Source organism: Taudactylus pleione, unplaced genomic scaffold (assembly GCF_031769625.1).
Source record: "Taudactylus pleione unplaced genomic scaffold, aTauple2 ptg004085l, whole genome shotgun sequence".
In the NCBI taxonomy this organism is placed as follows: domain Eukaryota; kingdom Metazoa; phylum Chordata; class Amphibia; order Anura; family Myobatrachidae; genus Taudactylus; species Taudactylus pleione.
In genome coordinates this window covers 1-24,669 of record NW_028288381.1, presented here as the reverse complement: position 1 = coordinate 24,669, position 24,669 = coordinate 1, and the positions used below count along the sequence as shown (strand labels likewise).

Below are 24,669 nucleotides of genomic sequence, written 5' to 3'. Positions count from 1 at the left end.
TAGTATTATAAACTAAAAACATTTAGAAGTAAAATTCTTTAGTCTCCCTAAACTAAATGCTATAAACTATAAAGTTATAAAAAAGAATGGTTATTTAATGGGCAGTAAATGTTTTTTTGGCTGGAGATTTTGCTGATGTCTGGAAACCTGGCTGCTTAGATGCACAGGGGTGCCTGGCAAAGAGCACCCATTTTTGTCAAGTGCCATCCTAGCCAAAGAATGCAAAGAAGCAATTTTAGCCTAGTACAGTCTATGGTTTTGAAGAAATGAACCTCTACATGCCAATTTTCATAATTTGTTTCACTGTGATATGTATGGAAATCGATGGCTATTCCTTAATGGGATATTGAATTTTTTTGCCAGTTAGCAGCTCTATCTTGTTAATGTTCTCCAGTTTATAAAACCCTATTTAAATTTTACTTCCAACTTTCCCTCTCCCTAAGATCAATCTTGAGGCACATGGTGGGGTATATAACTCTTAGGACTTTGCTTTTGGAATGTGCTTGCTTCGGCAGCACATATACTAAAATTGGAACGATACAGAGAAGATTAGCATGGCCCCTGCGCAAGGATGACACGCAAATTCGTGAAGCGTTCCATATTTTAGGTATATAGCTCTGGACAAATTAATTCGATTCCACTTAAGATACCTGCAGATAAAAAGTCAAGAAATTTTGCAAGCAAAGAACAAATCGACCAACTTTTTTATGACAAAATCAGTTCGACATGACATATCATTTTCAAATTCAATTCTTGTCTAAATTGTGCAGGTTGTCTCAGTACTTCTATTAAGTCTTAGAAAACTATTTTGCCATTTTCCATTCCTACTTCACTTGTTCTGTACTTAGGAGCAATTTTAATCTTGTACAGCCTATGGTTCCAAAAGAAATGAACCTCCACATGCTAATTTGCATAATTTATTTGACTGTGGTACGTATAGAAATTGGTGGCCTTTCCTTAATGGGATATTGAATTTTTTGCCAGTAAGTAGCTCTATCTTGTTTATTGTAAAGTGTTCTCCAGTCTTTGAAACCCCATCTGAATTTAACTTCCATCTTTTACTCTCCCTAAGATCAATCTTGAGGCACATGGTGGGGTATATATATCTTAGGACTTTGCTTTTGGAATGTGCTTGCTTCGGCAGCACATATACTAAAATTGGAACGATACAGAGAAGATTAGCATGGCCCCTGCGCAAGGATGACACGCAAATTCGTGAAGCGTTCCATATTTTAGGTATATAGCTCTGGACAAATTAATTCGATTCCACTTAAGATACCTGCAGATAAAAAGTCAAGAAATTTTGCAAGCAAAGAACAAATCGACCAACTTTTTTATGACAAAATCAGTTCGACATGACATATCATTTTCAAATTCAATTCTTGTCTAAATTGTGCAGGTTGTCTCAGTACTTCTATTAAGTCTTAGAAAACTATTTTAACATTTTCCATTCCTACTTCACTTGTTCTGTACTTAGGAGCAATTTTAATCTTGTACAGCCTATGGTTCCAAAAGAAATGAACCTCCACATGCTAATTTGCATAATTTATTTGACTGTGGTACGTATAGAAATTGGTGGCCTTTCCTTAATGGGATATTGAATTTTTTGCCAGTAAGTAGCTCTATCTTGTTTATTGTAAAGTGTTCTCCAGTCTTTGAAACCCCATCTGAATTTAACTTCCATCTTTTACTCTCCCTAAGATCAATCTTGAGGCACATGGTGGGGTATATATATCTTAGGACTTTGCTTTTGGAATGTGCTTGCTTCGGCAGCACATATACTAAAATTGGAACCATACAGAGAAGATTAGCATGGCCCCTGCGCAAGGATGACACGCAAATTCGTGAAGCGTTCCATATTTTAGGTATATAGCTCTGGACAAATTAATTCTTTTCCACTTAATGATACCTGCAGATAAAAAGGTAAGAAGTTTTGCAAGCAAAGAACAAATCGACCAACTCTTGTATGATGTCATCAGTTAGACATGACTTATCATTGTGTGAATTGTGCAGACTGCCTCAGTTATATTTAAACTTAGAAAATTATTTAGCCACCTTCAATTCTTATTGAACTTGCAGGGGTGTATCTATTGGTCGAAGCGGAAACGTAAGGGACAGGTGCCCCCTCCAAGTCACTCCAGGCCTGAAGGCATGAATATGCACTGCTGCACCCAATAGGTTCTGCTTGGTACAGTGGAAAAATCTATCTTTCTTTATCCAATACCTATTCATAACTCTAGACAATTGTACAGTACAAAACCACAATCTCCAGCAAATCAAATCTGCTATTATATAATTATTGAAGCCCATGGTGCATGCTGCAATCACCTAATTTGCTTAATGCATGAGATTTAAGACCCTTTCCACAAAGAACAAATGCCTAGCTTCTCCCCCTACACATAATGTTCTATCAAGAAACTCCCCAAGCACCCATGAATATACTAGACTTCTAAAAATTATTTTTTTAACTCTGTTCCACAAAAATAAGAACTGAACACATAATGTATTAGATGTCAAACCAAGGAGCCATTCACAACACATAAGCACCTCTAACAGAATGTACAAATATAAAAATAAAATGTTAGGGCTAGTTTAAATCATATACCAATACAATTAGGGAGACCAAGTTGTGGCTTCAAAATATATATATATTATTAATTTATAATACTTACCATATGCTATTCATCTGTATTTTTTACTTTTATTGTTAATTGAGCCAAAAGATAGTGCACACAATACTTAATTTACAATCTTAAAGTTTAGCAGTTACATAATTTGCATATATCCAAATTTGTTTAGCAACAAATACATTTTAAGTGTAAACTATGTCATTTTTTACCTTTTTGCCCACTTATTTGACATTAACCGATTACATAAATGGTGATTAGCATATGATTAGTATTATAAACTAAAAACATTTAGAAGTAAAATTCTTTAGTCTCCCTAAACTAAATGCTATAAACTATAAAGTTATAAAAAAGAATGGTTATTTAATGGGCAGTAAATGTTTTTTTGGCTGGAGATTTTGCTGATGTCTGGAAACCTGGCTGCTTAGATGCACAGGGGTGCCTGGCAAAGAGCACCCATTTTTGTCAAGTGCCATCCTAGCCAAAGAATGCAAAGAAGCAATTTTAGCCTAGTACAGTCTATGGTTTTGAAGAAATGAACCTCTACATGCCAATTTTCATAATTTGTTTCACTGTGATATGTATGGAAATCGATGGCTATTCCTTAATGGGATATTGAATTTTTTTGCCAGTTAGCAGCTCTATCTTGTTAATGTTCTCCAGTTTATAAAACCCTATTTAAATTTTACTTCCAACTTTCCCTCTCCCTAAGATCAATCTTGAGGCACATGGTGGGGTATATAACTCTTAGGACTTTGCTTTTGGAATGTGCTTGCTTCGGCAGCACATATACTAAAATTGGAACGATACAGAGAAGATTAGCATGGCCCCTGCGCAAGGATGACACGCAAATTCGTGAAGCGTTCCATATTTTAGGTATATAGCTCTGGACAAATTAATTCGATTCCACTTAAGATACCTGCAGATAAAAAGTCAAGAAATTTTGCAAGCAAAGAACAAATCGACCAACTTTTTTATGACAAAATCAGTTCGACATGACATATCATTTTCAAATTCAATTCTTGTCTAAATTGTGCAGGTTGTCTCAGTACTTCTATTAAGTCTTAGAAAACTATTTTGCCATTTTCCATTCCTACTTCACTTGTTCTGTACTTAGGAGCAATTTTAATCTTGTACAGCCTATGGTTCCAAAAGAAATGAACCTCCACATGCTAATTTGCATAATTTATTTGACTGTGGTACGTATAGAAATTGGTGGCCTTTCCTTAATGGGATATTGAATTTTTTGCCAGTAAGTAGCTCTATCTTGTTTATTGTAAAGTGTTCTCCAGTCTTTGAAACCCCATCTGAATTTAACTTCCATCTTTTACTCTCCCTAAGATCAATCTTGAGGCACATGGTGGGGTATATATATCTTAGGACTTTGCTTTTGGAATGTGCTTGCTTCGGCAGCACATATACTAAAATTGGAACGATACAGAGAAGATTAGCATGGCCCCTGCGCAAGGATGACACGCAAATTCGTGAAGCGTTCCATATTTTAGGTATATAGCTCTGGACAAATTAATTCGATTCCACTTAAGATACCTGCAGATAAAAAGTCAAGAAATTTTGCAAGCAAAGAACAAATCGACCAACTTTTTTATGACAAAATCAGTTCGACATGACATATCATTTTCAAATTCAATTCTTGTCTAAATTGTGCAGGTTGTCTCAGTACTTCTATTAAGTCTTAGAAAACTATTTTAACATTTTCCATTCCTACTTCACTTGTTCTGTACTTAGGAGCAATTTTAATCTTGTACAGCCTATGGTTCCAAAAGAAATGAACCTCCACATGCTAATTTGCATAATTTATTTGACTGTGGTACGTATAGAAATTGGTGGCCTTTCCTTAATGGGATATTGAATTTTTTGCCAGTAAGTAGCTCTATCTTGTTTATTGTAAAGTGTTCTCCAGTCTTTGAAACCCCATCTGAATTTAACTTCCATCTTTTACTCTCCCTAAGATCAATCTTGAGGCACATGGTGGGGTATATATATCTTAGGACTTTGCTTTTGGAATGTGCTTGCTTCGGCAGCACATATACTAAAATTGGAACCATACAGAGAAGATTAGCATGGCCCCTGCGCAAGGATGACACGCAAATTCGTGAAGCGTTCCATATTTTAGGTATATAGCTCTGGACAAATTAATTCTTTTCCACTTAATGATACCTGCAGATAAAAAGGTAAGAAGTTTTGCAAGCAAAGAACAAATCGACCAACTCTTGTATGATGTCATCAGTTAGACATGACTTATCATTGTGTGAATTGTGCAGACTGCCTCAGTTATATTTAAACTTAGAAAATTATTTAGCCACCTTCAATTCTTATTGAACTTGCAGGGGTGTATCTATTGGTCGAAGCGGAAACGTAAGGGACAGGTGCCCCCTCCAAGTCACTCCAGGCCTGAAGGCATGAATATGCACTGCTGCACCCAATAGGTTCTGCTTGGTACAGTGGAAAAATCTATCTTTCTTTATCCAATACCTATTCATAACTCTAGACAATTGTACAGTACAAAACCACAATCTCCAGCAAATCAAATCTGCTATTATATAATTATTGAAGCCCATGGTGCATGCTGCAATCACCTAATTTGCTTAATGCATGAGATTTAAGACCCTTTCCACAAAGAACAAATGCCTAGCTTCTCCCCCTACACATAATGTTCTATCAAGAAACTCCCCAAGCACCCATGAATATACTAGACTTCTAAAAATTATTTTTTTAACTCTGTTCCACAAAAATAAGAACTGAACACATAATGTATTAGATGTCAAACCAAGGAGCCATTCACAACACATAAGCACCTCTAACAGAATGTACAAATATAAAAATAAAATGTTAGGGCTAGTTTAAATCATATACCAATACAATTAGGGAGACCAAGTTGTGGCTTCAAAATATATATATATTATTAATTTATAATACTTACCATATGCTATTCATCTGTATTTTTTACTTTTATTGTTAATTGAGCCAAAAGATAGTGCACACAATACTTAATTTACAATCTTAAAGTTTAGCAGTTACATAATTTGCATATATCCAAATTTGTTTAGCAACAAATACATTTTAAGTGTAAACTATGTCATTTTTTACCTTTTTGCCCACTTATTTGACATTAACCGATTACATAAATGGTGATTAGCATATGATTAGTATTATAAACTAAAAACATTTAGAAGTAAAATTCTTTAGTCTCCCTAAACTAAATGCTATAAACTATAAAGTTATAAAAAAGAATGGTTATTTAATGGGCAGTAAATGTTTTTTTGGCTGGAGATTTTGCTGATGTCTGGAAACCTGGCTGCTTAGATGCACAGGGGTGCCTGGCAAAGAGCACCCATTTTTGTCAAGTGCCATCCTAGCCAAAGAATGCAAAGAAGCAATTTTAGCCTAGTACAGTCTATGGTTTTGAAGAAATGAACCTCTACATGCCAATTTTCATAATTTGTTTCACTGTGATATGTATGGAAATCGATGGCTATTCCTTAATGGGATATTGAATTTTTTTGCCAGTTAGCAGCTCTATCTTGTTAATGTTCTCCAGTTTATAAAACCCTATTTAAATTTTACTTCCAACTTTCCCTCTCCCTAAGATCAATCTTGAGGCACATGGTGGGGTATATAACTCTTAGGACTTTGCTTTTGGAATGTGCTTGCTTCGGCAGCACATATACTAAAATTGGAACGATACAGAGAAGATTAGCATGGCCCCTGCGCAAGGATGACACGCAAATTCGTGAAGCGTTCCATATTTTAGGTATATAGCTCTGGACAAATTAATTCGATTCCACTTAAGATACCTGCAGATAAAAAGTCAAGAAATTTTGCAAGCAAAGAACAAATCGACCAACTTTTTTATGACAAAATCAGTTCGACATGACATATCATTTTCAAATTCAATTCTTGTCTAAATTGTGCAGGTTGTCTCAGTACTTCTATTAAGTCTTAGAAAACTATTTTGCCATTTTCCATTCCTACTTCACTTGTTCTGTACTTAGGAGCAATTTTAATCTTGTACAGCCTATGGTTCCAAAAGAAATGAACCTCCACATGCTAATTTGCATAATTTATTTGACTGTGGTACGTATAGAAATTGGTGGCCTTTCCTTAATGGGATATTGAATTTTTTGCCAGTAAGTAGCTCTATCTTGTTTATTGTAAAGTGTTCTCCAGTCTTTGAAACCCCATCTGAATTTAACTTCCATCTTTTACTCTCCCTAAGATCAATCTTGAGGCACATGGTGGGGTATATATATCTTAGGACTTTGCTTTTGGAATGTGCTTGCTTCGGCAGCACATATACTAAAATTGGAACGATACAGAGAAGATTAGCATGGCCCCTGCGCAAGGATGACACGCAAATTCGTGAAGCGTTCCATATTTTAGGTATATAGCTCTGGACAAATTAATTCGATTCCACTTAAGATACCTGCAGATAAAAAGTCAAGAAATTTTGCAAGCAAAGAACAAATCGACCAACTTTTTTATGACAAAATCAGTTCGACATGACATATCATTTTCAAATTCAATTCTTGTCTAAATTGTGCAGGTTGTCTCAGTACTTCTATTAAGTCTTAGAAAACTATTTTAACATTTTCCATTCCTACTTCACTTGTTCTGTACTTAGGAGCAATTTTAATCTTGTACAGCCTATGGTTCCAAAAGAAATGAACCTCCACATGCTAATTTGCATAATTTATTTGACTGTGGTACGTATAGAAATTGGTGGCCTTTCCTTAATGGGATATTGAATTTTTTGCCAGTAAGTAGCTCTATCTTGTTTATTGTAAAGTGTTCTCCAGTCTTTGAAACCCCATCTGAATTTAACTTCCATCTTTTACTCTCCCTAAGATCAATCTTGAGGCACATGGTGGGGTATATATATCTTAGGACTTTGCTTTTGGAATGTGCTTGCTTCGGCAGCACATATACTAAAATTGGAACCATACAGAGAAGATTAGCATGGCCCCTGCGCAAGGATGACACGCAAATTCGTGAAGCGTTCCATATTTTAGGTATATAGCTCTGGACAAATTAATTCTTTTCCACTTAATGATACCTGCAGATAAAAAGGTAAGAAGTTTTGCAAGCAAAGAACAAATCGACCAACTCTTGTATGATGTCATCAGTTAGACATGACTTATCATTGTGTGAATTGTGCAGACTGCCTCAGTTATATTTAAACTTAGAAAATTATTTAGCCACCTTCAATTCTTATTGAACTTGCAGGGGTGTATCTATTGGTCGAAGCGGAAACGTAAGGGACAGGTGCCCCCTCCAAGTCACTCCAGGCCTGAAGGCATGAATATGCACTGCTGCACCCAATAGGTTCTGCTTGGTACAGTGGAAAAATCTATCTTTCTTTATCCAATACCTATTCATAACTCTAGACAATTGTACAGTACAAAACCACAATCTCCAGCAAATCAAATCTGCTATTATATAATTATTGAAGCCCATGGTGCATGCTGCAATCACCTAATTTGCTTAATGCATGAGATTTAAGACCCTTTCCACAAAGAACAAATGCCTAGCTTCTCCCCCTACACATAATGTTCTATCAAGAAACTCCCCAAGCACCCATGAATATACTAGACTTCTAAAAATTATTTTTTTAACTCTGTTCCACAAAAATAAGAACTGAACACATAATGTATTAGATGTCAAACCAAGGAGCCATTCACAACACATAAGCACCTCTAACAGAATGTACAAATATAAAAATAAAATGTTAGGGCTAGTTTAAATCATATACCAATACAATTAGGGAGACCAAGTTGTGGCTTCAAAATATATATATATTATTAATTTATAATACTTACCATATGCTATTCATCTGTATTTTTTACTTTTATTGTTAATTGAGCCAAAAGATAGTGCACACAATACTTAATTTACAATCTTAAAGTTTAGCAGTTACATAATTTGCATATATCCAAATTTGTTTAGCAACAAATACATTTTAAGTGTAAACTATGTCATTTTTTACCTTTTTGCCCACTTATTTGACATTAACCGATTACATAAATGGTGATTAGCATATGATTAGTATTATAAACTAAAAACATTTAGAAGTAAAATTCTTTAGTCTCCCTAAACTAAATGCTATAAACTATAAAGTTATAAAAAAGAATGGTTATTTAATGGGCAGTAAATGTTTTTTTGGCTGGAGATTTTGCTGATGTCTGGAAACCTGGCTGCTTAGATGCACAGGGGTGCCTGGCAAAGAGCACCCATTTTTGTCAAGTGCCATCCTAGCCAAAGAATGCAAAGAAGCAATTTTAGCCTAGTACAGTCTATGGTTTTGAAGAAATGAACCTCTACATGCCAATTTTCATAATTTGTTTCACTGTGATATGTATGGAAATCGATGGCTATTCCTTAATGGGATATTGAATTTTTTTGCCAGTTAGCAGCTCTATCTTGTTAATGTTCTCCAGTTTATAAAACCCTATTTAAATTTTACTTCCAACTTTCCCTCTCCCTAAGATCAATCTTGAGGCACATGGTGGGGTATATAACTCTTAGGACTTTGCTTTTGGAATGTGCTTGCTTCGGCAGCACATATACTAAAATTGGAACGATACAGAGAAGATTAGCATGGCCCCTGCGCAAGGATGACACGCAAATTCGTGAAGCGTTCCATATTTTAGGTATATAGCTCTGGACAAATTAATTCGATTCCACTTAAGATACCTGCAGATAAAAAGTCAAGAAATTTTGCAAGCAAAGAACAAATCGACCAACTTTTTTATGACAAAATCAGTTCGACATGACATATCATTTTCAAATTCAATTCTTGTCTAAATTGTGCAGGTTGTCTCAGTACTTCTATTAAGTCTTAGAAAACTATTTTGCCATTTTCCATTCCTACTTCACTTGTTCTGTACTTAGGAGCAATTTTAATCTTGTACAGCCTATGGTTCCAAAAGAAATGAACCTCCACATGCTAATTTGCATAATTTATTTGACTGTGGTACGTATAGAAATTGGTGGCCTTTCCTTAATGGGATATTGAATTTTTTGCCAGTAAGTAGCTCTATCTTGTTTATTGTAAAGTGTTCTCCAGTCTTTGAAACCCCATCTGAATTTAACTTCCATCTTTTACTCTCCCTAAGATCAATCTTGAGGCACATGGTGGGGTATATATATCTTAGGACTTTGCTTTTGGAATGTGCTTGCTTCGGCAGCACATATACTAAAATTGGAACGATACAGAGAAGATTAGCATGGCCCCTGCGCAAGGATGACACGCAAATTCGTGAAGCGTTCCATATTTTAGGTATATAGCTCTGGACAAATTAATTCGATTCCACTTAAGATACCTGCAGATAAAAAGTCAAGAAATTTTGCAAGCAAAGAACAAATCGACCAACTTTTTTATGACAAAATCAGTTCGACATGACATATCATTTTCAAATTCAATTCTTGTCTAAATTGTGCAGGTTGTCTCAGTACTTCTATTAAGTCTTAGAAAACTATTTTAACATTTTCCATTCCTACTTCACTTGTTCTGTACTTAGGAGCAATTTTAATCTTGTACAGCCTATGGTTCCAAAAGAAATGAACCTCCACATGCTAATTTGCATAATTTATTTGACTGTGGTACGTATAGAAATTGGTGGCCTTTCCTTAATGGGATATTGAATTTTTTGCCAGTAAGTAGCTCTATCTTGTTTATTGTAAAGTGTTCTCCAGTCTTTGAAACCCCATCTGAATTTAACTTCCATCTTTTACTCTCCCTAAGATCAATCTTGAGGCACATGGTGGGGTATATATATCTTAGGACTTTGCTTTTGGAATGTGCTTGCTTCGGCAGCACATATACTAAAATTGGAACCATACAGAGAAGATTAGCATGGCCCCTGCGCAAGGATGACACGCAAATTCGTGAAGCGTTCCATATTTTAGGTATATAGCTCTGGACAAATTAATTCTTTTCCACTTAATGATACCTGCAGATAAAAAGGTAAGAAGTTTTGCAAGCAAAGAACAAATCGACCAACTCTTGTATGATGTCATCAGTTAGACATGACTTATCATTGTGTGAATTGTGCAGACTGCCTCAGTTATATTTAAACTTAGAAAATTATTTAGCCACCTTCAATTCTTATTGAACTTGCAGGGGTGTATCTATTGGTCGAAGCGGAAACGTAAGGGACAGGTGCCCCCTCCAAGTCACTCCAGGCCTGAAGGCATGAATATGCACTGCTGCACCCAATAGGTTCTGCTTGGTACAGTGGAAAAATCTATCTTTCTTTATCCAATACCTATTCATAACTCTAGACAATTGTACAGTACAAAACCACAATCTCCAGCAAATCAAATCTGCTATTATATAATTATTGAAGCCCATGGTGCATGCTGCAATCACCTAATTTGCTTAATGCATGAGATTTAAGACCCTTTCCACAAAGAACAAATGCCTAGCTTCTCCCCCTACACATAATGTTCTATCAAGAAACTCCCCAAGCACCCATGAATATACTAGACTTCTAAAAATTATTTTTTTAACTCTGTTCCACAAAAATAAGAACTGAACACATAATGTATTAGATGTCAAACCAAGGAGCCATTCACAACACATAAGCACCTCTAACAGAATGTACAAATATAAAAATAAAATGTTAGGGCTAGTTTAAATCATATACCAATACAATTAGGGAGACCAAGTTGTGGCTTCAAAATATATATATATTATTAATTTATAATACTTACCATATGCTATTCATCTGTATTTTTTACTTTTATTGTTAATTGAGCCAAAAGATAGTGCACACAATACTTAATTTACAATCTTAAAGTTTAGCAGTTACATAATTTGCATATATCCAAATTTGTTTAGCAACAAATACATTTTAAGTGTAAACTATGTCATTTTTTACCTTTTTGCCCACTTATTTGACATTAACCGATTACATAAATGGTGATTAGCATATGATTAGTATTATAAACTAAAAACATTTAGAAGTAAAATTCTTTAGTCTCCCTAAACTAAATGCTATAAACTATAAAGTTATAAAAAAGAATGGTTATTTAATGGGCAGTAAATGTTTTTTTGGCTGGAGATTTTGCTGATGTCTGGAAACCTGGCTGCTTAGATGCACAGGGGTGCCTGGCAAAGAGCACCCATTTTTGTCAAGTGCCATCCTAGCCAAAGAATGCAAAGAAGCAATTTTAGCCTAGTACAGTCTATGGTTTTGAAGAAATGAACCTCTACATGCCAATTTTCATAATTTGTTTCACTGTGATATGTATGGAAATCGATGGCTATTCCTTAATGGGATATTGAATTTTTTTGCCAGTTAGCAGCTCTATCTTGTTAATGTTCTCCAGTTTATAAAACCCTATTTAAATTTTACTTCCAACTTTCCCTCTCCCTAAGATCAATCTTGAGGCACATGGTGGGGTATATAACTCTTAGGACTTTGCTTTTGGAATGTGCTTGCTTCGGCAGCACATATACTAAAATTGGAACGATACAGAGAAGATTAGCATGGCCCCTGCGCAAGGATGACACGCAAATTCGTGAAGCGTTCCATATTTTAGGTATATAGCTCTGGACAAATTAATTCGATTCCACTTAAGATACCTGCAGATAAAAAGTCAAGAAATTTTGCAAGCAAAGAACAAATCGACCAACTTTTTTATGACAAAATCAGTTCGACATGACATATCATTTTCAAATTCAATTCTTGTCTAAATTGTGCAGGTTGTCTCAGTACTTCTATTAAGTCTTAGAAAACTATTTTGCCATTTTCCATTCCTACTTCACTTGTTCTGTACTTAGGAGCAATTTTAATCTTGTACAGCCTATGGTTCCAAAAGAAATGAACCTCCACATGCTAATTTGCATAATTTATTTGACTGTGGTACGTATAGAAATTGGTGGCCTTTCCTTAATGGGATATTGAATTTTTTGCCAGTAAGTAGCTCTATCTTGTTTATTGTAAAGTGTTCTCCAGTCTTTGAAACCCCATCTGAATTTAACTTCCATCTTTTACTCTCCCTAAGATCAATCTTGAGGCACATGGTGGGGTATATATATCTTAGGACTTTGCTTTTGGAATGTGCTTGCTTCGGCAGCACATATACTAAAATTGGAACGATACAGAGAAGATTAGCATGGCCCCTGCGCAAGGATGACACGCAAATTCGTGAAGCGTTCCATATTTTAGGTATATAGCTCTGGACAAATTAATTCGATTCCACTTAAGATACCTGCAGATAAAAAGTCAAGAAATTTTGCAAGCAAAGAACAAATCGACCAACTTTTTTATGACAAAATCAGTTCGACATGACATATCATTTTCAAATTCAATTCTTGTCTAAATTGTGCAGGTTGTCTCAGTACTTCTATTAAGTCTTAGAAAACTATTTTAACATTTTCCATTCCTACTTCACTTGTTCTGTACTTAGGAGCAATTTTAATCTTGTACAGCCTATGGTTCCAAAAGAAATGAACCTCCACATGCTAATTTGCATAATTTATTTGACTGTGGTACGTATAGAAATTGGTGGCCTTTCCTTAATGGGATATTGAATTTTTTGCCAGTAAGTAGCTCTATCTTGTTTATTGTAAAGTGTTCTCCAGTCTTTGAAACCCCATCTGAATTTAACTTCCATCTTTTACTCTCCCTAAGATCAATCTTGAGGCACATGGTGGGGTATATATATCTTAGGACTTTGCTTTTGGAATGTGCTTGCTTCGGCAGCACATATACTAAAATTGGAACCATACAGAGAAGATTAGCATGGCCCCTGCGCAAGGATGACACGCAAATTCGTGAAGCGTTCCATATTTTAGGTATATAGCTCTGGACAAATTAATTCTTTTCCACTTAATGATACCTGCAGATAAAAAGGTAAGAAGTTTTGCAAGCAAAGAACAAATCGACCAACTCTTGTATGATGTCATCAGTTAGACATGACTTATCATTGTGTGAATTGTGCAGACTGCCTCAGTTATATTTAAACTTAGAAAATTATTTAGCCACCTTCAATTCTTATTGAACTTGCAGGGGTGTATCTATTGGTCGAAGCGGAAACGTAAGGGACAGGTGCCCCCTCCAAGTCACTCCAGGCCTGAAGGCATGAATATGCACTGCTGCACCCAATAGGTTCTGCTTGGTACAGTGGAAAAATCTATCTTTCTTTATCCAATACCTATTCATAACTCTAGACAATTGTACAGTACAAAACCACAATCTCCAGCAAATCAAATCTGCTATTATATAATTATTGAAGCCCATGGTGCATGCTGCAATCACCTAATTTGCTTAATGCATGAGATTTAAGACCCTTTCCACAAAGAACAAATGCCTAGCTTCTCCCCCTACACATAATGTTCTATCAAGAAACTCCCCAAGCACCCATGAATATACTAGACTTCTAAAAATTATTTTTTTAACTCTGTTCCACAAAAATAAGAACTGAACACATAATGTATTAGATGTCAAACCAAGGAGCCATTCACAACACATAAGCACCTCTAACAGAATGTACAAATATAAAAATAAAATGTTAGGGCTAGTTTAAATCATATACCAATACAATTAGGGAGACCAAGTTGTGGCTTCAAAATATATATATATTATTAATTTATAATACTTACCATATGCTATTCATCTGTATTTTTTACTTTTATTGTTAATTGAGCCAAAAGATAGTGCACACAATACTTAATTTACAATCTTAAAGTTTAGCAGTTACATAATTTGCATATATCCAAATTTGTTTAGCAACAAATACATTTTAAGTGTAAACTATGTCATTTTTTACCTTTTTGCCCACTTATTTGACATTAACCGATTACATAAATGGTGATTAGCATATGATTAGTATTATAAACTAAAAACATTTAGAAGTAAAATTCTTTAGTCTCCCTAAACTAAATGCTATAAACTATAAAGTTATAAAAAAGAATGGTTATTTAATGGGCAGTAAATGTTTTTTTGGCTGGAGATTTTGCTGATGTCTGGAAACCTGGCTGCTTAGATGCACAGGGGTGCCTGGCAAAGAGCACCCATTTTTGTCAAGTGCCATCCTAGCCAAAGAATGCAAAGAAGCAATTTTAGCCTAGTACAGTCTATGGTTTTGAAGAAATGAACCTCTACATGCCAATTTTCATAATTTGTTTCACTGTGATATGTATGGAAATCGATGGCTATTCCTTAATGGGATATTGAATTTTTTTGCCAGTTAGCAGCTCTATCTTGTTAATGTTCTCCAGTTTATAAAACCCTATTTAAATTTTACTTCCAACTTTCCCTCTCCCTAAGATCAATCTTGAGGCACATGGTGGGGTATATAACTCTTAGGACTTTGCTTTTGGAATGTGCTTGCTTCGGCAGCACATATACTAAAATTGGAACGATACAGAGAAGATTAGCATGGCCCCTGCGCAAGGATGACACGCAAATTCGTGAAGCGTTCCATATTTTAGGTATATAGCTCTGGACAAATTAATTCGATTCCACTTAAGATACCTGCAGATAAAAAGTCAAGAAATTTTGCAAGCAAAGAACAAATCGACCAACTTTTTTATGACAAAATCAGTTCGACATGACATATCATTTTCAAATTCAATTCTTGTCTAAATTGTGCAGGTTGTCTCAGTACTTCTATTAAGTCTTAGAAAACTATTTTGCCATTTTCCATTCCTACTTCACTTGTTCTGTACTTAGGAGCAATTTTAATCTTGTACAGCCTATGGTTCCAAAAGAAATGAACCTCCACATGCTAATTTGCATAATTTATTTGACTGTGGTACGTATAGAAATTGGTGGCCTTTCCTTAATGGGATATTGAATTTTTTGCCAGTAAGTAGCTCTATCTTGTTTATTGTAAAGTGTTCTCCAGTCTTTGAAACCCCATCTGAATTTAACTTCCATCTTTTACTCTCCCTAAGATCAATCTTGAGGCACATGGTGGGGTATATATATCTTAGGACTTTGCTTTTGGAATGTGCTTGCTTCGGCAGCACATATACTAAAATTGGAACGATACAGAGAAGATTAGCATGGCCCCTGCGCAAGGATGACACGCAAATTCGTGAAGCGTTCCATATTTTAGGTATATAGCTCTGGACAAATTAATTCGATTCCACTTAAGATACCTGCAGATAAAAAGTCAAGAAATTTTGCAAGCAAAGAACAAATCGACCAACTTTTTTATGACAAAATCAGTTCGACATGACATATCATTTTCAAATTCAATTCTTGTCTAAATTGTGCAGGTTGTCTCAGTACTTCTATTAAGTCTTAGAAAACTATTTTAACATTTTCCATTCCTACTTCACTTGTTCTGTACTTAGGAGCAATTTTAATCTTGTACAGCCTATGGTTCCAAAAGAAATGAACCTCCACATGCTAATTTGCATAATTTATTTGACTGTGGTACGTATAGAAATTGGTGGCCTTTCCTTAATGGGATATTGAATTTTTTGCCAGTAAGTAGCTCTATCTTGTTTATTGTAAAGTGTTCTCCAGTCTTTGAAACCCCATCTGAATTTAACTTCCATCTTTTACTCTCCCTAAGATCAATCTTGAGGCACATGGTGGGGTATATATATCTTAGGACTTTGCTTTTGGAATGTGCTTGCTTCGGCAGCACATATACTAAAATTGGAACCATACAGAGAAGATTAGCATGGCCCCTGCGCAAGGATGACACGCAAATTCGTGAAGCGTTCCATATTTTAGGTATATAGCTCTGGACAAATTAATTCTTTTCCACTTAATGATACCTGCAGATAAAAAGGTAAGAAGTTTTGCAAGCAAAGAACAAATCGACCAACTCTTGTATGATGTCATCAGTTAGACATGACTTATCATTGTGTGAATTGTGCAGACTGCCTCAGTTATATTTAAACTTAGAAAATTATTTAGCCACCTTCAATTCTTATTGAACTTGCAGGGGTGTATCTATTGGTCGAAGCGGAAACGTAAGGGACAGGTGCCCCCTCCAAGTCACTCCAGGCCTGAAGGCATGAATATGCACTGCTGCACCCAATAGGTTCTGCTTGGTACAGTGGAAAAATCTATCTTTCTTTATCCAATACCTATTCATAACTCTAGACAATTGTACAGTACAAAACCACAATCTCCAGCAAATCAAATCTGCTATTATATAATTATTGAAGCCCATGGTGCATGCTGCAATCACCTAATTTGCTTAATGCATGAGATTTAAGACCCTTTCCACAAAGAACAAATGCCTAGCTTCTCCCCCTACACATAATGTTCTATCAAGAAACTCCCCAAGCACCCATGAATATACTAGACTTCTAAAAATTATTTTTTTAACTCTGTTCCACAAAAATAAGAACTGAACACATAATGTATTAGATGTCAAACCAAGGAGCCATTCACAACACATAAGCACCTCTAACAGAATGTACAAATATAAAAATAAAATGTTAGGGCTAGTTTAAATCATATACCAATACAATTAGGGAGACCAAGTTGTGGCTTCAAAATATATATATATTATTAATTTATAATACTTACCATATGCTATTCATCTGTATTTTTTACTTTTATTGTTAATTGAGCCAAAAGATAGTGCACACAATACTTAATTTACAATCTTAAAGTTTAGCAGTTACATAATTTGCATATATCCAAATTTGTTTAGCAACAAATACATTTTAAGTGTAAACTATGTCATTTTTTACCTTTTTGCCCACTTATTTGACATTAACCGATTACATAAATGGTGATTAGCATATGATTAGTATTATAAACTAAAAACATTTAGAAGTAAAATTCTTTAGTCTCCCTAAACTAAATGCTATAAACTATAAAGTTATAAAAAAGAATGGTTATTTAATGGGCAGTAAATGTTTTTTTGGCTGGAGATTTTGCTGATGTCTGGAAACCTGGCTGCTTAGATGCACAGGGGTGCCTGGCAAAGAGCACCCATTTTTGTCAAGTGCCATCCTAGCCAAAGAATGCAAAGAAGCAATTTTAGCCTAGTACAGTCTATGGTTTTGAAGAAATGAACCTCTACATGCCAATTTTCATAATTTGTTTCACTGTGATATGTATGGAAATCGATGGCTATTCCTTAATGGGATATTGAATTTTTTTGCCAGTTAGCAGCTCTATCTTGTTAATGTTCTCCAGTTTATAAAACCCTATTTAAATTTTACTTCCAACTTTCCCTCTCCCTAAGATCAATCTTGAGGCACATGGTGGGGTATATAACTCTTAGGACTTTGCTTTTGGAATGTGCTTGCTTCGGCAGCACATATACTAAAATTGGAACGATACAGAGAAGATTAGCATGGCCCCTGCGCAAGGATGACACGCAAATTCGTGAAGCGTTCCATATTTTAGGTATATAGCTCTGGACAAATTAATTCGATTCCACTTAAGATACCTGCAGATAAAAAGTCAAGAAATTTTGCAAGCAAAGAACAAATCGACCAACTTTTTTATGACAAAATCAGTTCGACATGACATATCATTTTCAAATTCAATTCTTGTCTAAATTGTGCAGGTTGTCTCAGTACTTCTATTAAGTCTTAGAAAACTATTTTGCCATTTTCCATTCCTACTTCACTTGTTCTGTACTTAGGAGCAATTTTAATCTTGTACAGCCTATGGTTCCAAAAGAAATGAACCTCCACATGCTAATTTGCATAATTTATTTGACTGTGGTACGTATAGAAATTGGTGGCCTTTCCTTAATGGGATATTGAATTTTTTGCCAGTAAGTAGCTCTATCTTGTTTATTGTAAAGTGTTCTCCAGTCTTTGAAACCCCATCTGAATTTAACTTCCATCTTTTACTCTCCCTAAGATCAATCTTGAGGCACATGGTGGGGTATATATATCTTAGGACTTTGCTTTTGGAATGTGCTTGCTTCGGCAGCACATATACTAAAATTGGAACGATACAGAGAAGATTAGCATGGCCCCTGCGCAAGGATGACACGCAAATTCGTGAAGCGTTCCATATTTTAGGTATATAGCTCTGGACAAATTAATTCGATTCCACTTAAGATACCTGCAGATAAAAAGTCAAGAAATTTTGCAAGCAAAGAACAAATCGACCAACTTTTTTATGACAAAATCAGTTCGACATGACATATCATTTTCAAATTCAATTCTTGTCTAAATTGTGCAGGTTGTCTCAGTACTTCTATTAAGTCTTAGAAAACTATTTTAACATTTTCCATTCCTACTTCACTTGTTCTGTACTTAGGAGCAATTTTAATCTTGTACAGCCTATGGTTCCAAAAGAAATGAACCTCCACATGCTAATTTGCATAATTTATTTGACTGTGGTACGTATAGAAATTGGTGGCCTTTCCTTAATGGGATATTGAATTTTTTGCCAGTAAGTAGCTCTATCTTGTTTATTGTAAAGTGTTCTCCAGTCTTTGAAACCCCATCTGAATTTAACTTCCATCTTTTACTCTCCCTAAGATCAATCTTGAGGCACATGGTGGGGTATATATATCTTAGGACTTTGCTTTTGGAATGTGCTTGCTTCGGCAGCACATATACTAAAATTGGAACCATACAGAGAAGATTAGCATGGCCCCTGCGCAAGGATGACACGCAAATTCGTGAAGCGTTCCATATTTTAGGTATATAGCTCTGGACAAATTAATTCTTTTCCACTTAATGATACCTGCAGATAAAAAGGTAAGAAGTTTTGCAAGCAAAGAACAAATCGACCAACTCTTGTATGATGTCATCAGTTAGACATGACTTATCATTGTGTGAATTGTGCAGACTGCCTCAGTTATATTTAAACTTAGAAAATTATTTAGCCACCTTCAATTCTTATTGAACTTGCAGGGGTGTATCTATTGGTCGAAGCGGAAACGTAAGGGACAGGTGCCCCCTCCAAGTCACTCCAGGCCTGAAGGCATGAATATGCACTGCTGCACCCAATAGGTTCTGCTTGGTACAGTGGAAAAATCTATCTTTCTTTATCCAATACCTATTCATAACTCTAGACAATTGTACAGTACAAAACCACAATCTCCAGCAAATCAAATCTGCTATTATATAATTATTGAAGCCCATGGTGCATGCTGCAATCACCTAATTTGCTTAATGCATGAGATTTAAGACCCTTTCCACAAAGAACAAATGCCTAGCTTCTCCCCCTACACATAATGTTCTATCAAGAAACTCCCCAAGCACCCATGAATATACTAGACTTCTAAAAATTATTTTTTTAACTCTGTTCCACAAAAATAAGAACTGAACACATAATGTATTAGATGTCAAACCAAGGAGCCATTCACAACACATAAGCACCTCTAACAGAATGTACAAATATAAAAATAAAATGTTAGGGCTAGTTTAAATCATATACCAATACAATTAGGGAGACCAAGTTGTGGCTTCAAAATATATATATATTATTAATTTATAATACTTACCATATGCTATTCATCTGTATTTTTTACTTTTATTGTTAATTGAGCCAAAAGATAGTGCACACAATACTTAATTTACAATCTTAAAGTTTAGCAGTTACATAATTTGCATATATCCAAATTTGTTTAGCAACAAATACATTTTAAGTGTAAACTATGTCATTTTTTACCTTTTTGCCCACTTATTTGACATTAACCGATTACATAAATGGTGATTAGCATATGATTAGTATTATAAACTAAAAACATTTAGAAGTAAAATTCTTTAGTCTCCCTAAACTAAATGCTATAAACTATAAAGTTATAAAAAAGAATGGTTATTTAATGGGCAGTAAATGTTTTTTTGGCTGGAGATTTTGCTGATGTCTGGAAACCTGGCTGCTTAGATGCACAGGGGTGCCTGGCAAAGAGCACCCATTTTTGTCAAGTGCCATCCTAGCCAAAGAATGCAAAGAAGCAATTTTAGCCTAGTACAGTCTATGGTTTTGAAGAAATGAACCTCTACATGCCAATTTTCATAATTTGTTTCACTGTGATATGTATGGAAATCGATGGCTATTCCTTAATGGGATATTGAATTTTTTTGCCAGTTAGCAGCTCTATCTTGTTAATGTTCTCCAGTTTATAAAACCCTATTTAAATTTTACTTCCAACTTTCCCTCTCCCTAAGATCAATCTTGAGGCACATGGTGGGGTATATAACTCTTAGGACTTTGCTTTTGGAATGTGCTTGCTTCGGCAGCACATATACTAAAATTGGAACGATACAGAGAAGATTAGCATGGCCCCTGCGCAAGGATGACACGCAAATTCGTGAAGCGTTCCATATTTTAGGTATATAGCTCTGGACAAATTAATTCGATTCCACTTAAGATACCTGCAGATAAAAAGTCAAGAAATTTTGCAAGCAAAGAACAAATCGACCAACTTTTTTATGACAAAATCAGTTCGACATGACATATCATTTTCAAATTCAATTCTTGTCTAAATTGTGCAGGTTGTCTCAGTACTTCTATTAAGTCTTAGAAAACTATTTTGCCATTTTCCATTCCTACTTCACTTGTTCTGTACTTAGGAGCAATTTTAATCTTGTACAGCCTATGGTTCCAAAAGAAATGAACCTCCACATGCTAATTTGCATAATTTATTTGACTGTGGTACGTATAGAAATTGGTGGCCTTTCCTTAATGGGATATTGAATTTTTTGCCAGTAAGTAGCTCTATCTTGTTTATTGTAAAGTGTTCTCCAGTCTTTGAAACCCCATCTGAATTTAACTTCCATCTTTTACTCTCCCTAAGATCAATCTTGAGGCACATGGTGGGGTATATATATCTTAGGACTTTGCTTTTGGAATGTGCTTGCTTCGGCAGCACATATACTAAAATTGGAACGATACAGAGAAGATTAGCATGGCCCCTGCGCAAGGATGACACGCAAATTCGTGAAGCGTTCCATATTTTAGGTATATAGCTCTGGACAAATTAATTCGATTCCACTTAAGATACCTGCAGATAAAAAGTCAAGAAATTTTGCAAGCAAAGAACAAATCGACCAACTTTTTTATGACAAAATCAGTTCGACATGACATATCATTTTCAAATTCAATTCTTGTCTAAATTGTGCAGGTTGTCTCAGTACTTCTATTAAGTCTTAGAAAACTATTTTAACATTTTCCATTCCTACTTCACTTGTTCTGTACTTAGGAGCAATTTTAATCTTGTACAGCCTATGGTTCCAAAAGAAATGAACCTCCACATGCTAATTTGCATAATTTATTTGACTGTGGTACGTATAGAAATTGGTGGCCTTTCCTTAATGGGATATTGAATTTTTTGCCAGTAAGTAGCTCTATCTTGTTTATTGTAAAGTGTTCTCCAGTCTTTGAAACCCCATCTGAATTTAACTTCCATCTTTTACTCTCCCTAAGATCAATCTTGAGGCACATGGTGGGGTATATATATCTTAGGACTTTGCTTTTGGAATGTGCTTGCTTCGGCAGCACATATACTAAAATTGGAACCATACAGAGAAGATTAGCATGGCCCCTGCGCAAGGATGACACGCAAATTCGTGAAGCGTTCCATATTTTAGGTATATAGCTCTGGACAAATTAATTCTTTTCCACTTAATGATACCTGCAGATAAAAAGGTAAGAAGTTTTGCAAGCAAAGAACAAATCGACCAACTCTTGTATGATGTCATCAGTTAGACATGACTTATCATTGTGTGAATTGTGCAGACTGCCTCAGTTATATTTAAACTTAGAAAATTATTTAGCCACCTTCAATTCTTATTGAACTTGCAGGGGTGTATCTATTGGTCGAAGCGGAAACGTAAGGGACAGGTGCCCCCTCCAAGTCACTCCAGGCCTGAAGGCATGAATATGCACTGCTGCACCCAATAGGTTCTGCTTGGTACAGTGGAAAAATCTATCTTTCTTTATCCAATACCTATTCATAACTCTAGACAATTGTACAGTACAAAACCACAATCTCCAGCAAATCAAATCTGCTATTATATAATTATTGAAGCCCATGGTGCATGCTGCAATCACCTAATTTGCTTAATGCATGAGATTTAAGACCCTTTCCACAAAGAACAAATGCCTAGCTTCTCCCCCTACACATAATGTTCTATCAAGAAACTCCCCAAGCACCCATGAATATACTAGACTTCTAAAAATTATTTTTTTAACTCTGTTCCACAAAAATAAGAACTGAACACATAATGTATTAGATGTCAAACCAAGGAGCCATTCACAACACATAAGCACCTCTAACAGAATGTACAAATATAAAAATAAAATGTTAGGGCTAGTTTAAATCATATACCAATACAATTAGGGAGACCAAGTTGTGGCTTCAAAATATATATATATTATTAATTTATAATACTTACCATATGCTATTCATCTGTATTTTTTACTTTTATTGTTAATTGAGCCAAAAGATAGTGCACACAATACTTAATTTACAATCTTAAAGTTTAGCAGTTACATAATTTGCATATATCCAAATTTGTTTAGCAACAAATACATTTTAAGTGTAAACTATGTCATTTTTTACCTTTTTGCCCACTTATTTGACATTAACCGATTACATAAATGGTGATTAGCATATGATTAGTATTATAAACTAAAAACATTTAGAAGTAAAATTCTTTAGTCTCCCTAAACTAAATGCTATAAACTATAAAGTTATAAAAAAGAATGGTTATTTAATGGGCAGTAAATGTTTTTTTGGCTGGAGATTTTGCTGATGTCTGGAAACCTGGCTGCTTAGATGCACAGGGGTGCCTGGCAAAGAGCACCCATTTTTGTCAAGTGCCATCCTAGCCAAAGAATGCAAAGAAGCAATTTTAGCCTAGTACAGTCTATGGTTTTGAAGAAATGAACCTCTACATGCCAATTTTCATAATTTGTTTCACTGTGATATGTATGGAAATCGATGGCTATTCCTTAATGGGATATTGAATTTTTTTGCCAGTTAGCAGCTCTATCTTGTTAATGTTCTCCAGTTTATAAAACCCTATTTAAATTTTACTTCCAACTTTCCCTCTCCCTAAGATCAATCTTGAGGCACATGGTGGGGTATATAACTCTTAGGACTTTGCTTTTGGAATGTGCTTGCTTCGGCAGCACATATACTAAAATTGGAACGATACAGAGAAGATTAGCATGGCCCCTGCGCAAGGATGACACGCAAATTCGTGAAGCGTTCCATATTTTAGGTATATAGCTCTGGACAAATTAATTCGATTCCACTTAAGATACCTGCAGATAAAAAGTCAAGAAATTTTGCAAGCAAAGAACAAATCGACCAACTTTTTTATGACAAAATCAGTTCGACATGACATATCATTTTCAAATTCAATTCTTGTCTAAATTGTGCAGGTTGTCTCAGTACTTCTATTAAGTCTTAGAAAACTATTTTGCCATTTTCCATTCCTACTTCACTTGTTCTGTACTTAGGAGCAATTTTAATCTTGTACAGCCTATGGTTCCAAAAGAAATGAACCTCCACATGCTAATTTGCATAATTTATTTGACTGTGGTACGTATAGAAATTGGTGGCCTTTCCTTAATGGGATATTGAATTTTTTGCCAGTAAGTAGCTCTATCTTGTTTATTGTAAAGTGTTCTCCAGTCTTTGAAACCCCATCTGAATTTAACTTCCATCTTTTACTCTCCCTAAGATCAATCTTGAGGCACATGGTGGGGTATATATATCTTAGGACTTTGCTTTTGGAATGTGCTTGCTTCGGCAGCACATATACTAAAATTGGAACGATACAGAGAAGATTAGCATGGCCCCTGCGCAAGGATGACACGCAAATTCGTGAAGCGTTCCATATTTTAGGTATATAGCTCTGGACAAATTAATTCGATTCCACTTAAGATACCTGCAGATAAAAAGTCAAGAAATTTTGCAAGCAAAGAACAAATCGACCAACTTTTTTATGACAAAATCAGTTCGACATGACATATCATTTTCAAATTCAATTCTTGTCTAAATTGTGCAGGTTGTCTCAGTACTTCTATTAAGTCTTAGAAAACTATTTTAACATTTTCCATTCCTACTTCACTTGTTCTGTACTTAGGAGCAATTTTAATCTTGTACAGCC

General features: G+C 35.1%; 26 non-coding genes across 26 annotated transcripts; all 26 read left to right on the top strand.

Annotated features, from left to right (window-relative positions):
- Positions 1-499: 499 nt before the first annotated feature.
- Positions 500-606, top strand: LOC148430322 (U6 spliceosomal RNA). The gene has a single exon (XR_015877609.1). It is a non-coding gene; the product is annotated as a U6 spliceosomal RNA (small nuclear RNA).
- Positions 607-1,128: 522 nt separating this feature from the next.
- LOC148430321 (U6 spliceosomal RNA) lies at positions 1,129-1,235 on the top strand. The gene has a single exon (XR_015877608.1). It is a non-coding gene; the product is annotated as a U6 spliceosomal RNA (small nuclear RNA).
- Positions 1,236-1,757: 522 nt separating this feature from the next.
- Positions 1,758-1,864, top strand: LOC148430320 (U6 spliceosomal RNA). Its single transcript, XR_015877618.1, has one exon. It is a non-coding gene; the product is annotated as a U6 spliceosomal RNA (small nuclear RNA).
- Positions 1,865-3,395: 1,531 nt separating this feature from the next.
- On the top strand, positions 3,396-3,502 carry LOC148430319 (U6 spliceosomal RNA). Its single transcript, XR_015877607.1, has one exon. It is a non-coding gene; the product is annotated as a U6 spliceosomal RNA (small nuclear RNA).
- Positions 3,503-4,024: 522 nt separating this feature from the next.
- LOC148430318 (U6 spliceosomal RNA) lies at positions 4,025-4,131 on the top strand. The gene has a single exon (XR_015877605.1). It is a non-coding gene; the product is annotated as a U6 spliceosomal RNA (small nuclear RNA).
- A 522-nt stretch (positions 4,132-4,653) lies between these two features.
- On the top strand, positions 4,654-4,760 carry LOC148430317 (U6 spliceosomal RNA). Its single transcript, XR_015877616.1, has one exon. It is a non-coding gene; the product is annotated as a U6 spliceosomal RNA (small nuclear RNA).
- A 1,531-nt stretch (positions 4,761-6,291) lies between these two features.
- Positions 6,292-6,398, top strand: LOC148430316 (U6 spliceosomal RNA). The gene has a single exon (XR_015877604.1). It is a non-coding gene; the product is annotated as a U6 spliceosomal RNA (small nuclear RNA).
- A 522-nt stretch (positions 6,399-6,920) lies between these two features.
- Positions 6,921-7,027, top strand: LOC148430315 (U6 spliceosomal RNA). The gene has a single exon (XR_015877603.1). It is a non-coding gene; the product is annotated as a U6 spliceosomal RNA (small nuclear RNA).
- A 522-nt stretch (positions 7,028-7,549) lies between these two features.
- On the top strand, positions 7,550-7,656 carry LOC148430314 (U6 spliceosomal RNA). The gene has a single exon (XR_015877615.1). It is a non-coding gene; the product is annotated as a U6 spliceosomal RNA (small nuclear RNA).
- Positions 7,657-9,187: 1,531 nt separating this feature from the next.
- On the top strand, positions 9,188-9,294 carry LOC148430313 (U6 spliceosomal RNA). Its single transcript, XR_015877602.1, has one exon. It is a non-coding gene; the product is annotated as a U6 spliceosomal RNA (small nuclear RNA).
- A 522-nt stretch (positions 9,295-9,816) lies between these two features.
- Positions 9,817-9,923, top strand: LOC148430312 (U6 spliceosomal RNA). Its single transcript, XR_015877601.1, has one exon. It is a non-coding gene; the product is annotated as a U6 spliceosomal RNA (small nuclear RNA).
- Positions 9,924-10,445: 522 nt separating this feature from the next.
- Positions 10,446-10,552, top strand: LOC148430311 (U6 spliceosomal RNA). The gene has a single exon (XR_015877614.1). It is a non-coding gene; the product is annotated as a U6 spliceosomal RNA (small nuclear RNA).
- Positions 10,553-12,083: 1,531 nt separating this feature from the next.
- Positions 12,084-12,190, top strand: LOC148430310 (U6 spliceosomal RNA). The gene has a single exon (XR_015877600.1). It is a non-coding gene; the product is annotated as a U6 spliceosomal RNA (small nuclear RNA).
- A 522-nt stretch (positions 12,191-12,712) lies between these two features.
- LOC148430309 (U6 spliceosomal RNA) lies at positions 12,713-12,819 on the top strand. The gene has a single exon (XR_015877599.1). It is a non-coding gene; the product is annotated as a U6 spliceosomal RNA (small nuclear RNA).
- A 522-nt stretch (positions 12,820-13,341) lies between these two features.
- LOC148430308 (U6 spliceosomal RNA) lies at positions 13,342-13,448 on the top strand. The gene has a single exon (XR_015877613.1). It is a non-coding gene; the product is annotated as a U6 spliceosomal RNA (small nuclear RNA).
- A 1,531-nt stretch (positions 13,449-14,979) lies between these two features.
- Positions 14,980-15,086, top strand: LOC148430307 (U6 spliceosomal RNA). The gene has a single exon (XR_015877598.1). It is a non-coding gene; the product is annotated as a U6 spliceosomal RNA (small nuclear RNA).
- Positions 15,087-15,608: 522 nt separating this feature from the next.
- LOC148430306 (U6 spliceosomal RNA) lies at positions 15,609-15,715 on the top strand. Its single transcript, XR_015877597.1, has one exon. It is a non-coding gene; the product is annotated as a U6 spliceosomal RNA (small nuclear RNA).
- A 522-nt stretch (positions 15,716-16,237) lies between these two features.
- Positions 16,238-16,344, top strand: LOC148430305 (U6 spliceosomal RNA). Its single transcript, XR_015877612.1, has one exon. It is a non-coding gene; the product is annotated as a U6 spliceosomal RNA (small nuclear RNA).
- Positions 16,345-17,875: 1,531 nt separating this feature from the next.
- On the top strand, positions 17,876-17,982 carry LOC148430304 (U6 spliceosomal RNA). The gene has a single exon (XR_015877596.1). It is a non-coding gene; the product is annotated as a U6 spliceosomal RNA (small nuclear RNA).
- A 522-nt stretch (positions 17,983-18,504) lies between these two features.
- Positions 18,505-18,611, top strand: LOC148430303 (U6 spliceosomal RNA). The gene has a single exon (XR_015877620.1). It is a non-coding gene; the product is annotated as a U6 spliceosomal RNA (small nuclear RNA).
- Positions 18,612-19,133: 522 nt separating this feature from the next.
- LOC148430302 (U6 spliceosomal RNA) lies at positions 19,134-19,240 on the top strand. Its single transcript, XR_015877611.1, has one exon. It is a non-coding gene; the product is annotated as a U6 spliceosomal RNA (small nuclear RNA).
- A 1,531-nt stretch (positions 19,241-20,771) lies between these two features.
- LOC148430301 (U6 spliceosomal RNA) lies at positions 20,772-20,878 on the top strand. The gene has a single exon (XR_015877619.1). It is a non-coding gene; the product is annotated as a U6 spliceosomal RNA (small nuclear RNA).
- Positions 20,879-21,400: 522 nt separating this feature from the next.
- On the top strand, positions 21,401-21,507 carry LOC148430300 (U6 spliceosomal RNA). Its single transcript, XR_015877617.1, has one exon. It is a non-coding gene; the product is annotated as a U6 spliceosomal RNA (small nuclear RNA).
- Positions 21,508-22,029: 522 nt separating this feature from the next.
- LOC148430299 (U6 spliceosomal RNA) lies at positions 22,030-22,136 on the top strand. The gene has a single exon (XR_015877610.1). It is a non-coding gene; the product is annotated as a U6 spliceosomal RNA (small nuclear RNA).
- Positions 22,137-23,667: 1,531 nt separating this feature from the next.
- On the top strand, positions 23,668-23,774 carry LOC148430298 (U6 spliceosomal RNA). Its single transcript, XR_015877606.1, has one exon. It is a non-coding gene; the product is annotated as a U6 spliceosomal RNA (small nuclear RNA).
- A 522-nt stretch (positions 23,775-24,296) lies between these two features.
- On the top strand, positions 24,297-24,403 carry LOC148430297 (U6 spliceosomal RNA). Its single transcript, XR_015877595.1, has one exon. It is a non-coding gene; the product is annotated as a U6 spliceosomal RNA (small nuclear RNA).
- Positions 24,404-24,669: the final 266 nt, after the last annotated feature.